The sequence below is a fragment of the Eupeodes corollae genome, chromosome 3 (genome assembly GCF_945859685.1).
Source record: "Eupeodes corollae chromosome 3, idEupCoro1.1, whole genome shotgun sequence".
Lineage (NCBI taxonomy): Eukaryota > Metazoa > Arthropoda > Insecta > Diptera > Syrphidae > Eupeodes > Eupeodes corollae.
The window spans coordinates 126,462,861-126,479,829 of record NC_079149.1 but is presented as its reverse complement, the minus strand read 5'-3'; positions in this window follow the sequence as shown (position 1 = coordinate 126,479,829).

Below are 16,969 nucleotides of genomic sequence, written 5' to 3'. Positions count from 1 at the left end.
GGACCGTAGATCACACGAAGAACTTTTCTCTCGAACCGACCCAAGGTGCTTTTATCCGCTTTTGTCCATGCTTTTGCACAATATAGCAGGACGGGAATAATAAGGGTTTTATATAGCGACACTTAGGTCCCTCAAGAGAGAACTTTACTCGAAAGAAACAGGGGTTAGCAAGAGTTATTCTGCGTTTGATCTCAGCGCTGGTGTTATTTTCTGCGTTTACAGTGGAGCCTAGGTACCTCAAAGTTACGTCTGTCGATGGTGACGTTTTGACCAAGACGTCGGTGTTGTAGGTCCTTTCTTGACGATGGCATGTACTTTGTTTTGTCCTCATCGCCTCTGCCCCAATACTTCCAAAAGCCCCATTGACATCACGCTGAGTTCTGTCAATGTTATAAGCATATGCTGAGTTCTTCAATGTCATCAGCATATGCTAGTAATTGGACAGACTTTTGAAAGATAGTGCCTCTAGTGTTGACGTGTGAGCTATGCAATATTCTTACAAGTACGATGTTAAAAAAATCGCATGACAGCACATCACCTTGCCTTAAAACTTTTTTGACATCAAAAGGTTCTGTTAAGTTGTTTCTAACCTTTATGGAGCAGCGTGAATACTCCATGGTCATCCTGCACAAACGGACGAGTTTGGCAGGGATGCCAAAACTAGACATGGCTCTATACAGCTCATCCCTGTAGATGCTGTCATATGTGGCCTTGAAATCGACGAAAAGGTGGTGGGTGTCGATTTGGTGTTCTTGGGTTTTTTGCAGGATCTGACATAATGTGAATATTTGATCGACTCTGGACTTTCTGATTGTAATATGCTAAAAGTGAAGTGAATCGTTCCACTGATTTATGTTTCAATTTCATACAATTCCAATGACCAATTTCTGTCAGAAAAAAAACGTACGGTGGATTTCAATCAGCAAATTCTAAGGCCAGTTTATATTTCTAACTTTCACGTATTCTCAAAAATAAAAATAAAAATTCTCATACAAAATTCTTACTTTTACTGTCAATAATCTAAGAACACAATTTTTATGATTCGAGTTTCAAGAAATTTTAATCGCACAATTCAAAAAGGATGGAAAGAGATGGAAAGCTAATTAGATTGCTAGGTTATAGGGAATATGGAATTGTGTTTAGATTTCCTTCTCCTGCTGAAATATCCAATGACAAAAATTTTCAATGGAAGCTATAAACGTCCTATAACAAAATTCAATAATTTGTTTTAATAATGAAAATCAATGATAGCTATAAGTGGCCCTAAATGGCTCAACATTTTAAAAAGCTTGAGATTAAATTATTATTATGATACATACTTTCTTACAAGTTGTTGGTTTAGAAGTGTTCACTATGGACTCAATATTATATCATGATCAATTCCAATATGATGAACACTAATCAAAAACTCATCATAATTTTTTTTATGGTTTAATAAACTTTTCCTGAAAGTTCGTATGCACTTATTTTCCACACTTATTCTTCAAACTAAAATACCCAAATCCAATATCCGAAATCTCCAGCGCCGGAATCCCAATTTTGAAAACGTCCTTGTCAAAATGTCCAAAACCAATGTTTAAGCAGTGGGATTGGTGACTTCTTGGAGATTAGGGAAAGACTGGATATAATTGGTTGGAGACTTATTCCATGAAGATTTTTCATTTGGATTTAATGTCATGTTGAATAACTTTGTTTGCAGATTTTGTTCAATAAAAATAAAATAAATTAGGTGGAGCAACAGTCCGTAGAGAAACAGGGCCTAGTGACTTACAACTCTCAACCATTCCTGTGTGCGAGTAATTGCAGGAATTGACCATTACCAAGGGTAATTCTTGTCATGAAAAAGGTTTTATCAATGGTAATTTATATTTGGAGATTTTTTGTGCACTTCTTACGAACGAATCTCTTATGACAGACAGATGTCAATGTCAAAATGTATACTAGAATTTTGATGTTCCAAATTATATAGGAACACTTTTGAGGTGAATCATTTTGACGTCTTATAGTTTTAGATTACTTCCACTTCATGTAAAACGAGTTGGAGAAGTGAGGCAAACATTTTTTTAATTACTCAAAATGATAAACTGAGTTATCTAAAACCTAGCTACAAATTTTGACAGGTTCTAAAAATAAACACGATTAACTGTTTGTCATGAATTTTTATTTAAACATTTTTATAGAAATAATAATCAATTTAATTCCAAGTAAATATCTTCCTAATCCAACTTATCACTGTCAGAAAATAAACTTCAACTAAAAACGACGATGATGGTCTAAAAAGGATCTATACATAATTTTAAACGTCAAAAATTAATTTTGATTAAAAGTATAAATGTAATCGTAACATTAATCCATTTAAATGGTACACTTTACCATTACCCAGGTGATCTCGATATTGATAAAATCAAAACTTGGATATTTTAATACTTTTAGGTTACGTGATCTGTTAAATTATATTTCTTTAAAAATTATCCAATTAAAATTACTAACAAATCACTATCATTATGGTATCATCATAACAATAACTTATAAGGTTGATTGATTTTTATTTCTCATAAGAATAACAACAAAATGATCAGTTAAATAGAATAATGTGTAACAAATTACATACTACATAAAAGTTACAACAATTGTATAACTATCATATCAAATAAAAAAGCCCTCAAGGTAAATTAAGCTTGAACCTCATACCTTCCTCTCATTACAAAAGACTTACAAAAAAAGAAATATTAGTTTTTCTTCATCAAATAATTTGCTGATTGATTTATTATAGCAGGTAAATTGTTTCTTTACAAATTTTCACGAAAGAATTGAGTTCAAATAAGAGAAAGGTTGTTAAACCGCCTTTTTAAATGAATGGCAAGAAATTTTACAACACCCATCATTACCAAACAAGAATTCGAGTACCAATTTAAAAAAAAGGTTATTGAACTGACTAGAAAATAATAATGGAGTATCTGAACTTGAACTCGTTAGTTTTTTGTTATCTTCAATATTTAATCTTGATCATGTAATTATTAGGTTGGGTTAATAAATTAAATAATTATATTCAAATTAAAAACATTTAAACTGCATCGCGTAAAGTCAAACAAAAAGAGGAAACATCGAAATTGATTTAACAATTAATTTACATGTGTGGATGCAACTTTGTAAACGCGCGTTGGAGGCTAAAAATTATTTTAATAGCCAGAAATAGAAAATAAAAAATATACTACTTTTTATTGCAGACATATAAATGATCTAATGCAATTTATGGAGACTTCAATAGTTGACAGTTCAGTTGTCGTTGCACTAATTTTTTATCTTAATCTGATATAAATTTATACAATAGCAAATCGTTGTTACTTTGACAATAATTTGGTAACACTTGAGTGAGTTTCTACAATAAGTAATTTCTATAAGGTTATAATAACTAATTTGTATCTCTGTTGTTATTTAAATGTATTTATGTGTCAACAGATTCAAGTTTTTACATTGCAAATGTGATTTTAATTGGGTTTTGCATTGGTTTATCATTTGTAGAAAAAAATGACAGTTCACCTTCAGAAAAGTTAAAATGACCAAAGGAATGCACTCAGAGGTATACGTCAAATTATTTTAATAGTTAAACAGCTAATGTGACAAATCAGATTCCACTTGATTGATCTAATTATTATACTGATTGTCAAATTACTTGCTGTTATTCTTTCTGCTAAACTGGCTTCGAAATAGCGAGCAATACAGCTTGTGGAAATATTTGAAAATAATTTAAAGATGTTTCATGATAAACCAAACTTGGCTCTACAACTTTGATTAGCACTGTGAACATACTCTTAAGTCAGTAACCAAACTGTCAATATCAAACATTTTTAGTAAAAGCCACAGTTACATCACATTATTAAGAAAAAAAGAAACATTTACAAATTTACAGAATAAGTGAGTACTATTATCTTTTTTAAAGCTCTTTTTGGAAAAGAAGTTCGCTGATATGAAAGGACGTCTAATAACCCCCTTATACAAAAAATCCATTTTTGATGTGACAGCTGATAAAAAATCAAAGTTTAGTGACTTTAAACTGTCAAAAATTCCTGTAAGTGAATTTTGTCAATAATGGAGATCACTTCCAATTCTTATGCCACATTGGAACGGCTAACTTGAGAAAGCTCTTTTTATGTCAAATCTTACTCTTTGAATTTTTTTTCTAATTCTGACAACTCATCAGAAACCATATTGATTTACTTTGAAATTTTCAAAGCAAAGAGACCATCAAATTATACATGTTTTTTTTCTAATAAAAGATGTAAAAAAAAGCCATCTTTTAATATTTACGTGAGCTGTCAAACAAAAATTCACAATCTAAAACAACATGACAAGTCTCAAAAATTAGCGAATAAAAAAACATTCAAATCTAATCCCAAATTTAAAATTACCTTCAAACACTTTTTTCAAATGCCAAAAGATATGTCAAACTTCACAATCTCAAGGAACATAACTTGTTGAAAAACTGTGAGCACACCCTTAAACCCAATGGCCAAACTGTCAACATTCTAGTAAAAATAACATTTTTATTATGGTGAAGTTCAAGGTTTTTAAACGACGAACAAAATTCGTCTTATTTTCTTTTTTGACAGCTGATTGGAAAAAGCTTCGTGTTAGTAAACCACTTATGTACAAACGATATTCTTATAAACATTTGCCTTGTAATAACGACAAATAATAGTTTAAATGCCATTGAACGGATTTAGAAGAATGCAAATTCTTTTGGTAGAAAAGTTTGTATATATTAAAAGTTTATTTTCAACAAAACGACGTTTTTAGATATTAACTGTCAAATAAAAAATTCACCATTCACAATAACGTGACACGTCTTCTAAATCAACGAATTTAGAATGAACTTGTTTGGTAATATGAAAACTTGAAGTTTCCAGCGAACATTCTTTTTCAAATGTCAACATTTATTTTATTGACATTTTTGCTAACAAGCAATTTTTGCAATCTTGTTTATTTTAAGCCCTACAGGTGGCTCTGTTAACAAGAAGTCAGTAATATTTACAATGTAAGTAAAATATTTACAGATTGAGGGCGAAATAAAGACTTTGACGTATCTCCGATTAGCTCTAAGCTAGATGCGAAATAAAAATACAAAATTACGACAAATTGAAAGAGAAAAATAGGCATGTGCAACACTCAGGACACATAATAAATTCTTCAAAGCTTGTATCTCATTCTGGCAAAGATAAAAGAATACAAAAAAGACTCCAATGATAATAATGCTCCATTAATCGTTGCTGTTGGTTTGGAACTCAAGGCACACAATAAGAAATCATCCCAAACCCTACATCCTTTGCCTTAGTCAACAGCTGATTGGAACTCTATATCTCTATCCCCAGAGCACCATCAAAGAAACCATTTCAAAAAATGAATGTGTTATAGATTATCCTCATTCTTTTTTCATTGTTATTATTGCCAAGAAAAAGCGAGTTTCAAAAGCAAACTACTTTAGGTACTATTGGCGGCGCATTGTGAACATACCTCTTTGCTGAATACACGTTACCAACATCAGAAGCTCAGAAATTGGTGCTTAAAAGAATGCGACATGATTGTAAATTGCACTTTCAGGCCCAACACTGGCTTCTAACCCGTTCCCATAACATCATCCCATACTTTGATGATTTTCCAGTTGCCAAAGGATCAGCGAGTGAATTGAACCAAGACTGGAGGAGCCCTCAATTCGAAGGTGAATTGATAAATTACATAATTGCGAAGGGAACAAGCAAAAAGCATGACTTGAAAATTACTTAATCGCACACAAAAGGCAAATGTGTACCTTTTATATTATCAGCATCTTTGGGCTGTGTTCGTTTTCGTTTCGTCTACAAGAAGCAGTTAATATGAATGTCATCCAGCCACCCGCTAATTTCAGATAATCCTTAGTGCCTAATTTATTTCATTTTTACTTTGGTTACTACCTGCGTCACGCAGCGCTGTTCGAGTACTTTTTGCACTCCTTTCTGGGGGCACACTCTCTGCGTAATTACGGCCTTGACCGTAGGAACTCAAATTGCTGGCAAATCTATGGCAAACAAATGTTACAACTTGGCAATTTAACCACAGTGGCTCTGGCCATAAAAATAGATTTAATTCGCTTTACCAGAGTATCCCGCATCCCCGATTCCAGCGAGTCAGCCAGTGCAGCGTTCCTGGCATAGAATGACATTCTGGCATAATGCATAGACACCGTGCTACCGTCAGAGAACACAAGGAATGCAGTAGTTTTTGATGTCGTAAATGCGTTCGCATCGCAGGACTTTATAAGAGGCTTTTGAATATAATAGATTAAGGCTTTAAGGGAGGTAGGCTCTACAGTAGAAGATTGCACAGCTTAAATGGAAAATGGTTATATTCACACCTTTTTTTTCTAGGACATTTGCACAATATATAGGTATGATTGCAAATTGCCTAGAGAGTGTTCATGAGTAACTTAGGATGCGTTGGACTTAACGCAATAAGATGAGTTATTATGACTATGTATTTGCGTTGGCAAGGGCTTATTAGGCACTGTTCGGGACCACTTTACGAGCATTTTATGCATCCTACGTTGATTGAGGTAGTTGAGCTTTCTAAGAAAAGGACATGGTGTAAAACATTCTCGAGCATGACTTAGAGCTTATTTTAGAAATCCATTTGATTTTGAAAAAAAAATCAAGTTGGGTTTTAATAAATAAATATGGAGGAAACAGTTTAACTTAACGAAAAAACCATAAATGTCAAAGTCAAACATAAAATTAAGTTTGACATGTCTGTAGACTTTTTGCTGATTATAATCTGTCAATTGGCAACCAGAGTCGTTTTTCTTTTAATTGAACTGAAATAAATTTTGTTGAATTATTACTTTTATATTTTGACAGTTCTAAAAAAGCAAACATAATATCACATATTCTCAAAGGAAATAAATAACTTTTAGTGCAACTGGTGCCTAAAATGAGTTCGTTTCTTTCGTTCTTTAATTTTGTGGTCTGTTCTTTTTCTTACTGTGTCAAAGAAAATTTCGCAAGAGATATTGTAATGAATTGTTGAAATTAGTTAAAATAATTGACATTTTTAGTGTTCTACTAGATCGTGAACGCACTGTCAATATTTGACATTGGATTTTTGTATTAAAAGAGATGAAAAATGTGTGAAAAACAAAATATTGTTGCATTTGTTGTGGAAAATATAAAGAACTTTTTATTTTAAAATTGAAGATATCTCTTTGTAACCTCGAAATTTCCTGATTCTTGAATGATTCATACAAATTTTATTTTTTAGGAGATTACCCGTGTTTTGTTGGAAAATCTATCCATAGTATAGTCGGATTTTACACGAATAACAAAAGCAATAAATAACACCGAAAAAAGTTAGAGTAGAATCTTACTATGGTGAGTTTTTTGACATTTATACGAGTCTCGAATAGATCTTATGTTATTTCGTTCTCAAATGTTGGTACGATTGATATTGCATTTGTATCTCGATGGCTTTGTTCGTTGAGTAATTGTGCATTTGGAATTTTGTATGTGTTTTCCATTGGGGAAAAAGATCAATCTGTTGCTGTTGATTTTATTTTGTTTTGTTAATGGAGTAACTGGTTTTTTTCCAACAGAAAAAAAATAGAGAAGATAATTAAGTTTTGCTGTGTTTCCACCAAAGGTTTATCTCAGTTTAGATTAAGTAAATCTATTTGGTGTTTCCATTACACAAAAAGATTTAAAAATGATTAAGTTTAAAAGCACTTTCTAAAATGCAAATGGTGTTTCAATGTGTGAAGTGCAAGTGAGATAGTTTGATTCGTGTTAAACAATGAAGAATTGATTAGTTTAGCGCCATATAAGAATATGCTACAATTGAGGCGATCTTTATGCTCGTTTCAACACCACATGTTAATGTAATAGTCTACGAACGCACCCCTCCTTGAAGCAATTATTAAATTACTCTTTTTTTTATATAATCTAAATTTCCAAATGTTTACTTACCATTTGTTCTTGAAAATTGTCCATTTTAGTTACTTTTTTTTGCTAAGTTAATTTTAACATTTGATTTTCACAAAACTTTCTTCTATTTGTGTTTTTTTTTTTAAATTATTATTCTGACAGATCTTTTTTCAGTTGTACCAATTTTTAAATATAAAAATCTGGCTACTGTGGATCGTTTTGTTGAAAATTTCTCACTGTACTATATATGGATTTCCAAAAAAAACGCACTTATTGTTATTACTTTTAACAAGGAAATAAGTAAAGCAAATACAAATATCTCAACTATTTTGGAAACACAATTTTCAGAAATTATTGAGCTGTCAAATATTACTGCAAATCCTTTCATTTTATTTATGTGTTACTGTAGAGCTAGGGTAGATTTAATAAAAGTATAAAACTGTTTTTATCATAATTATTTGACACTTTAAAAATGAGTTTGACGTTAAGAACAGAACGCATCTCTATTCTTATTTCATGACACTTTATTAAATTTGAGACATTGCAGAAGTTGACATTTCTTGTAATCACATTAATAAGTTTAACCCTTGAGTACACTTAAATGTTGTATGTACATAAGCTTTAATTTTTTAAGCGTACTGAAAGAATACAATTTAGGCGTGTTTGCGTAATTATTGAACGAACCCACAAAAATGTAACCGGAAGCTTTATTAAATTTCGGTCAGTTTAAATGTTGGTATCATTCTTTACATATTCATAATTTGACAGTTCTTTATAAAGATGCTACAACTACTGTGTCTGGCCAATTATTTACCTCAAGTTTGCTGAAGCCACCTTGAATTTTAGTTCAATCACTCATATGTCATATGTAAAATCATTAAACAAAAATTTAATTATATTATTTAGAAAATCACACGCGTTCCACCCACACTCATCCCATCAATCCATTATTACATCATAAAAACAACAACGAGTCCATTTCCCCACGAAGAATATTTTAAAAGTCAAAATATTCCCATAAGCTTAATATTCTTAGTCATAAGATCATTTCCTCATTCTCCTCACAAAACTGACACTAATCACACATTCCATCAGCCATCGGGAATATTTTCGTCAAAATGACATCATCACTGTCAGTTCGGTTCTCCATCTTTTACCCATAAAAAAAGGTTAACCCTTGCAGATTATATGAGAGGCTTTATGCAAGTTATATATTAAGGAGAACCATCATTCCATGAACTTAACTTATAGCTTATAGCTTAAAGATAACCGATTCATTTTGCCGCACTTCTTGCCATAAAATTATGCAGCTATGCCTATTGTGTAAACATTTGCGTTCGTCTAATAAGAGAGTGGTACTCCATCGTCGTTGTTGGTTGATGTAGCCGTAAACCAGCATCAGAAGTCAGCACCAGATGATGCATCAAGGTTCATCTTCCTTGTCCCGGTGGCGAATGGCGATGGCGCGACGCTACGGTTGCCCCCACATGTTACTAAAAAGTCTGATGTGCTTGGCAATTCAACTCCTCTCTGCTCTGAGCCGCATAGAAACAGTTTGTTGCTTAAATTATGGAGATTTTGGCCGAAAAGGTTCTCGATGAGCGCGTTGGCTGACTGCAACAACTTAAGTTGGAGAAGACCTCGCATTCGCATATAGAGCTACATATAAAAGTGCAGTGTCATCCATATAGATGCCTTTTGTTGGTCATTCTAAGACGTTTTCTATTCCCATTCTCGTTCCCAATCCCATATGATGCGCAACTTTGTCGATGCCATAATAAATTGTTCTTCAGCCTTTTGTCAGTCTTTACCAAGCTCAAGCAGAGCTAAGCTAAACCAATTGATTTGTTTTGGTCTTGGGTTCGTAGCGTCCTGAGAAGCAATTTTGTTTATGATAAGACTGAGGAGGAATTATGTGTTGCTTCTGCTCTTCCAATTTTTCTGAAAGTTCTATACCTAAAGATGGCCTGGACTTACCCCCTGTTTGTTTACAAAGAACCATATCAAACTCTGGGCATGAGATTAAGTCCATCGTTAGGTTCAAGTTTGGTTCAGTTATAGACTCATAGCTAGATGTTCCTGTTTTCCCATCGTGCTGTTTGTGTTGATGTACACAATCGAGTCTTCTTCTTTTTTGGTTGAATTGGTCATCAAAATAATAGACTTTCCGCATTTTCCAATGACCATAAATGTCTTGTTGGTTTGGCGAATTAAAACGTGGGCTTTACAGTTACGCTTTAAAAAAGGTTGTGATTTGCAATACAAATTTTTTGAAAAGAAGTTGTTTTTTACAGTCTTCCAGTTCGGACTTCGGATATTATAAGCAATGGTTTTGGACATTGGAGTCGGATCTGCTTGAAATTATACAAGAAGTAGACATAATCTAAGATGACACACTTATTTTCTTTTGGATATAACTCTTTTTGTTGTTGGTGTTGTTTTGTGCGATGTGAACGCGCTCAAACGAGGCTGATTGGCTCTGGGGATGGTGATGATGGTGAATCTTGTTGGCTTGGCTTTTGGCCTTGTCTATTGATTAATTGGAAGCGGTATGATTGAGTTCAAGCAAAAGATGTGTTGGTTTTGTTATACTATAGACTTTTAGTTGTTAAGAATGAAAAAGGTTATAGCAGGGGACTTAAAGTAGAAGTAGTTACCCAGAGGTGAAAGAGGTTTTACTTCATTTGGAAAATCTTGCATATAATCAAAAAACTCTTTTTCTTTGAAAAGATATCTTCAAGAGCTCTTAAAGAAGTTATGGTCACGCAGCTCAAAAGTCAAATCGAACAGTTCTATAATTAAGAAAACAAATGGTGGCAATGACTTTGACGTTGACATTTACAAAGTTAACGGTTACAAACCCACACGTTAAGTAAAATTGCAGACATAAAACTGTGCTTACATCTTAAAGTTAAATCGAACAGTTCTATAGTTAAAAAAAATGGCGGCAATAACTTTGACGTTGACATTAACAAAGTTACAGTTCCAAAACCTCACGTAAACAAAAATTGCAGACATAAAACTGTGTTCACATTTGCATCGTTTGGAAATAGCATGAGAGTGCTTACAATGGACTACTTCAATGCGATTCGTTTTGACGTCTTATCATTTTATCTCCTTCCCACTTAATAGTTAAAAAATAGACTCGAGAGTAGGGTATATATTTATAATATTACTTGTAAATCAATAGCAACAAAATGAAATGATAAAACGTCAAAATAAGTCTCCTCAAAAAGATTGAAATGGGTACACAAAAAAGCAATAACTCGTTGTAAGGTAAAAGTACCGGTACCAGAATCGAAAGATTCTATAACTTAAAATAATAACGGTAATAAGTTTTACGATGACATTTATACACGAAGCATACATAATAATAATATGACAAAGTAATAATGCAAATACATATAAGCCAGAATTCTTATTTGACTTATTTTTACATCTCTTGACGGTGGTCATATTGGACTCTTTGAGCCGTCTCATTAAAAAAAAAGAAGGCCGCTTTGACATTAATGTTGACATTAACACAAAGTATGCAATCCAATCGTATAAAAACACTTTAACAACGTTTTGTAATGAAAATGTTAGACGGTGTTCACAACAAATCATTTTGACGTCTCAAAATTGTATTTCTTTCCCCCTTAACAGTAAAGGTAGACATTTTTAATTTAAATTTTTTGAAATGAGTGAGTGCGAGATATTATAATGAGACGTCAAAATGAATCTCCTTAAAAAAGTCTAATGAGAACACCATTCAGAAGCTTAAAGTTGCGGTAAATTAATTTGACATTTAATGACATCAGTGCTGCCAGAGCCTAAAGAAAATAATAGCAGTTCTGTTAATGGAATACTAGGTTGATAAGATAAACATTTGTTTATGACACTAACCATTAAAACTCTGCAAATGTAATTGACGCTTGTGAATCAGTAACACTAGTAACATACTCGTCGGCAAAAAGATTAAAGAAGATCATCCTTGAAGCGCAGCTGCTACTTTTGTTTTTAATCTCAAGATTGAATCAGTTCGGTCAGTTGTTCATGGGGTTTTTCATCTTTAGTCTACGTCCTACCCACGTTAAATTGTTTTTTCATGTAAACCATACCAATTTAGCGCCCACAAAAAATCATAAGAAAAAGTCGTTAGATCTTCATCTTTGATTATAGGTACATCTCACATCTGTGGTATTAAATGCAATTAAATTTGATGGCTCATATAAACCAAGGCGTTTTTTATAATGAATAAAATAAAAGCATTTAAGTTGTAGCTGCTTGTTTAATTTCGAGGTCATATAATGTTCATATTTAATTGAAAATAAATCCAATTTAATCAAAACTAATATTGCTGAATAAAATAATATAATGTTTTTATTTTAATTTTAACAAAATATCGTTATGTGGTGAAATGTTCAATGAAAAGAGCTATTTCCAGGGCCGCACTGATATCAATCAATCAGTTATACATATGTTTTCTTTGAAATGACATTTAACCTTAATTTTTTTGTTCTATAACTTATCGAAGACAAAAATACAGTTAAGCTCATTATGATTTTATCTGTCATATAAAATATCCGAAACGTAAATGGCGCCAAATGTCATCTAACCAAATTTGACATTTATGAAGTTTAAAATAGAAATTAAATGTCAACACCACATTTGTAATGACTGATTTGACAGTATAACTAAACTGAACAGAATCCAGTGGTGCTATTAAAATCGGAGTTGCAGTCACACGATCTATCAAAAAATATAGTAAAGTTATGTCTGTTGCACCCAGAATGAAGCTGAAAGATTCTTCATCAGAAACCTGGTGGAATGTAATTTTAACTTCAACGATTGAAACGTCAAAAATTGTTCAAAAGAATTTGTTGTTATATTTGTTTTGACAGCAAAACTGGTACTCTTTCCTAATTGTGTTCGTTTTAAAACATTTTTTTTTTAAAGAATGGGTAAGTGAAAATGACTTTTTTCTGGCAGGCTACAAACACAAAGGCGCTTCCTAAAATAAATACGGCCATGTTGCTACCACTTACCAAACACACTTTATGTTTTAATCCAGTTTAATCGGATTTGATTGCTGTCTCTCCAAAATAAAACAAATATTTGTCCCCTCAAAACCATATACATTATAATTTTTAATTTGCAACATTAGCCAAAGCCAAACCCATCGATCGATTGGATTTGTCGCCGTCACATTGACATTTCGCCAAATTGTGTAATAATTCAATTTAAAATTCAGTTTACACGATGGAATTGCAGAGGGATACAAATTAAAAGCCCAACCCATATTAAAAGAGAAGGTTTTTGGATTGGACAATATTTTAAAGTGCGATGCCGCTACCAATGCCAACTTCCTGGTGATGACGTCGGTTTTGATTTCCTGGGGGAGTGTAGCCGAGTGGTTACATAAGGAGTTGACTACATGCTTTACCATCAAAATTCACCTCATCATTAATTAATTTAACAACAAGAACAACACAAGTCTCACATTAAGGTCTAAAGTCAAAGTGAACTCGCTTAAGGGTAATAAATATACAAAAGTTCCTTACTTTTTTATGTTTGGTTTTTGAACTTCAAAGTTAACTTCTTTTGCCGATAAACATAAACTAATGGTAATTTTGTGTTGAAAGAAATAACATTTCAAAGTAAAAAAATATGAAATGTCATAAGTTTCAAGCTTTAGGCTAACTGTCAAATGATTGATGATGTGCAGTAAGGAAGTTATATATTTTGAGTACAGATTTAATGGCTTTTGCTTACAGATTAAAGCTGAGGCCTATATGTGAACTTTTGTTTTTGTAAGGAAGGTAAGTCTTTTTGAATATTTTCCGAATTAAAAAATAAGGATAATGCACTACAGAAGAAAATAATTAACAATCAGTTAAAGTTGTCAAAATTAACTTGTGTCATGAGGCAAACAGCAAGTAACGTAAGATAACGTAATGGATAACATAAATTTCCCATCTTAGACAATAATTGGGAACATAAGTAATGACACACAAATATCCCATGCAATGAGTTGATATCGATAATTGAGTTGTATTTTATAACAAAAGATTTATGGCTGAATCACAAACACGCTTCAACTTCGGCTTCGTCTGCGTTACGGTGGGCCTGCTTCGAGAATGACATTTCTATTATTTCATCCCTCCAAAGAGCAAATATTTTGTTTGTTGACATTTTGTTACAGCTGTTGAGCTGTCAGACAAAGCAAAGGTTCAGATAATTGAACTAGAGCTTCCGTTTAGAGTCACTTTACGTTACATTATGTTCTTTTCCTTACGATTGTCAAACGAATCGTAAGGTCGAAGCTCCATTGTGATAGCATGTATTGAATTCCTATGGCTGAACTCGTCAGATGTAGTCGAAGCTGAAGCGTGTTTGTGATTCAGCCATTAAGTCCAGCTGATATAAGGAAGAATGTATAGTGTGACAGTTAATCAAGTTTCGTATGACAAACTGAAATTCTCATATAATAACGAGTATCGTGAATAAAATTTCCCTTTTCGTCTTCGAATATTTTAAAAGTGAATAATATCAAAATATCTTTAGGAATTAATTGCTTGGAAATAGAGTTTTTGATTGCAAAAGATTCAAGGAGAGCTCACAAGAAATAATGCACAAATATAAACAATTTCGAATTCCCTCGATGGGAAAAATGTCGAGGGAATTTTTTTTCACAATATTTCCAAATATGACAGGTGTCAACAATATTTTAACAAGAAACGTGGACATTCCGAGATAAGTCTTTTTATCTTAAATTGAGAATATTCTACTTCCATAGCTTATTTGCAAAAAAAATTCAATCTATATGACAGGTGTCAAAATAAGAAAAAAAGTTGAGATGAGAAATTCACTTTCCATACATAATTTTAAAAGATAAACACATCCCTTAAGGCTCTTTTACACCTTCATCTTATAAACAAGACAGCTGTGTGATTTAGTGTCTGAAGAAGGTTTGCTTGTAAAAATGATAGAAATAAACACTTCCAAAGGTTCAGAGACTTCCACAGATTCACTTTAGGTACTAAGCTATTTATGTAGTAAGGTGTAAGCTCTTTGCGAAGGTGCCCATTAATAAGTAAATATCTATCATAATTTTTATCCTCGACTCAATTTATACGCGGGTATTATCAACATTAATTAATTATTATTGTTTTGTCACGATCTTTGATCCTTTTGGGCTGCTTTGAGCTAACTCGCAATTACATATAAATCTCTTATAAAACCGTGCGTCGCGTCGTCGTGCGCGTCGTCCACTACCAACAGGGGAAGGGGGTAAGTCAAACGCACATTTTTGAATTCACAGAAATCTCAAGGCAGCTCGCGAGTTGGAATAAGAGTGGAGTAGTATATGGAGTGCCTGATGGACGCAATGGTGAATGTTGCTTGGTGCTTGCTAAGAGTATCCGAGAGAGGTGTTAGATTTCTAGCCAAACGACTTCACTTTGAATACAAACTGTGTCATAGTTTTGTGGAATGTGAAACGATTGCTATTATTGCCATTGCAATCCTGGGACCCCAACTAAACTTAACTCTTAGAGGTATGTAAATGCACCTCTCTATATAATATCATCATCATCATCATCCTTATAAGCGAGACCTTAGGGCTCAGCGGGCGGGATAATTGCCTTGCTTATATGGGTACTCTTGTGGTGGGTAGAGTTGGATAGTTGGAGTTGGAGTTAGAGTATAGTAAAAGTTGTACTCTTGTTTGGTATCTCTATATGTATATCAGAAAAATAAGTGTTCCTCTAGTTGAATTTATTTATTCCAAATGGAACCGAATGGAGTTGGTTTGATAGTCTTCTGGTAGGAGAAGTCAAAGCCAAGCCAGTTAGTAGCGCTTGATTCCAGCCAGCCAGCCCAGCCAGCCAGCCAACAAGCAAGTCAGCCAGCCAGCTCAGCTAGTGAGGCAGTGAGGTAGGTAGGTTAGGTACGGGTATATACGTTACGTTTTATTTTTATGTTGGTGCTTGAGCTTGGCTGATGGGGAAAATAAAATAAAGTAACAAATAAAATCAAATAAAATAAAATAGTACCGCACCATTGAAGAGAAATTGCTGTCTGTGGCGTGCTGCACCATCATCATGCAAGTGGTCTGGCCTGGCTAGGCTATGGCACCATCATTCCTCCTAAGTGGTGGTGGTGGTGGTTCAAGCTTCGCCTACGAGTGTTACCATCTCCCGTGTATGTCTCTGTACCCGGACCCGTCCGTTGTTGTTTACCAGCCCCCCCTCCCCTGCACCGCCTCTTTTGTATGTCGCTCCTCATGACGCGACGGAGTGCCAGAGCCGTTTCTCGCCACTTGCAACCCCTTGTCCATTCTTCAACTTTTAATGTACAAAACAGTATGCTGAAATCGTGCCAGGAAAATTGCCTCTTTGGAATCCGTTCCGTTTGGCGTTTCGCTAGCTTTAGCTCCACATCACATCTGAAGCAGTATGGGATGTTGTTTGGAAAAGTTTGCTGCTTCTATTGCTGAATGCCTGGTGCTGGAAGCGAGTTCACTAAAAATAACTAGTCCATTTGCAAAAGATGGACCCGGGCCAAAGTTAAATCCAAACGAAAAAAAAAATAAAAACAAAACATCAAAACAGTGGGAGTATGGATTAGGATAAATTTCAGACTCATCATGGATACGAAGGTAGTGGTGGTTGTGGTGGTGGTGGTGGGTCTGGTGGCCTTCTGCCTCTTCTGCAATTGTACTCGAGTTGTGTGATGTTCAATGCGCACCCCTCATAGACGGAATCATTGTAATTTCCTATTCAGTTCGGATTCGGCCTATACGACGACGACTGAGGAAGGTTCGGCGCGGTGGTATGGGAACAGCGTCGACTATGGAAACGACAGACGACGACGACGATGACGATGAGCAAAGGCTCCATCACATTTGTTTTTCGATTGGGAGTTCGAGCTTCGAGTCGAGAGGACTTTTTGGGTTGTTTTGTAAATCCTATTGCAAACAACCTACAAAGCTATATAGCAGTTAGCAGGGTAACAAAGTCGCTTTTGGTATTCGGTATTCG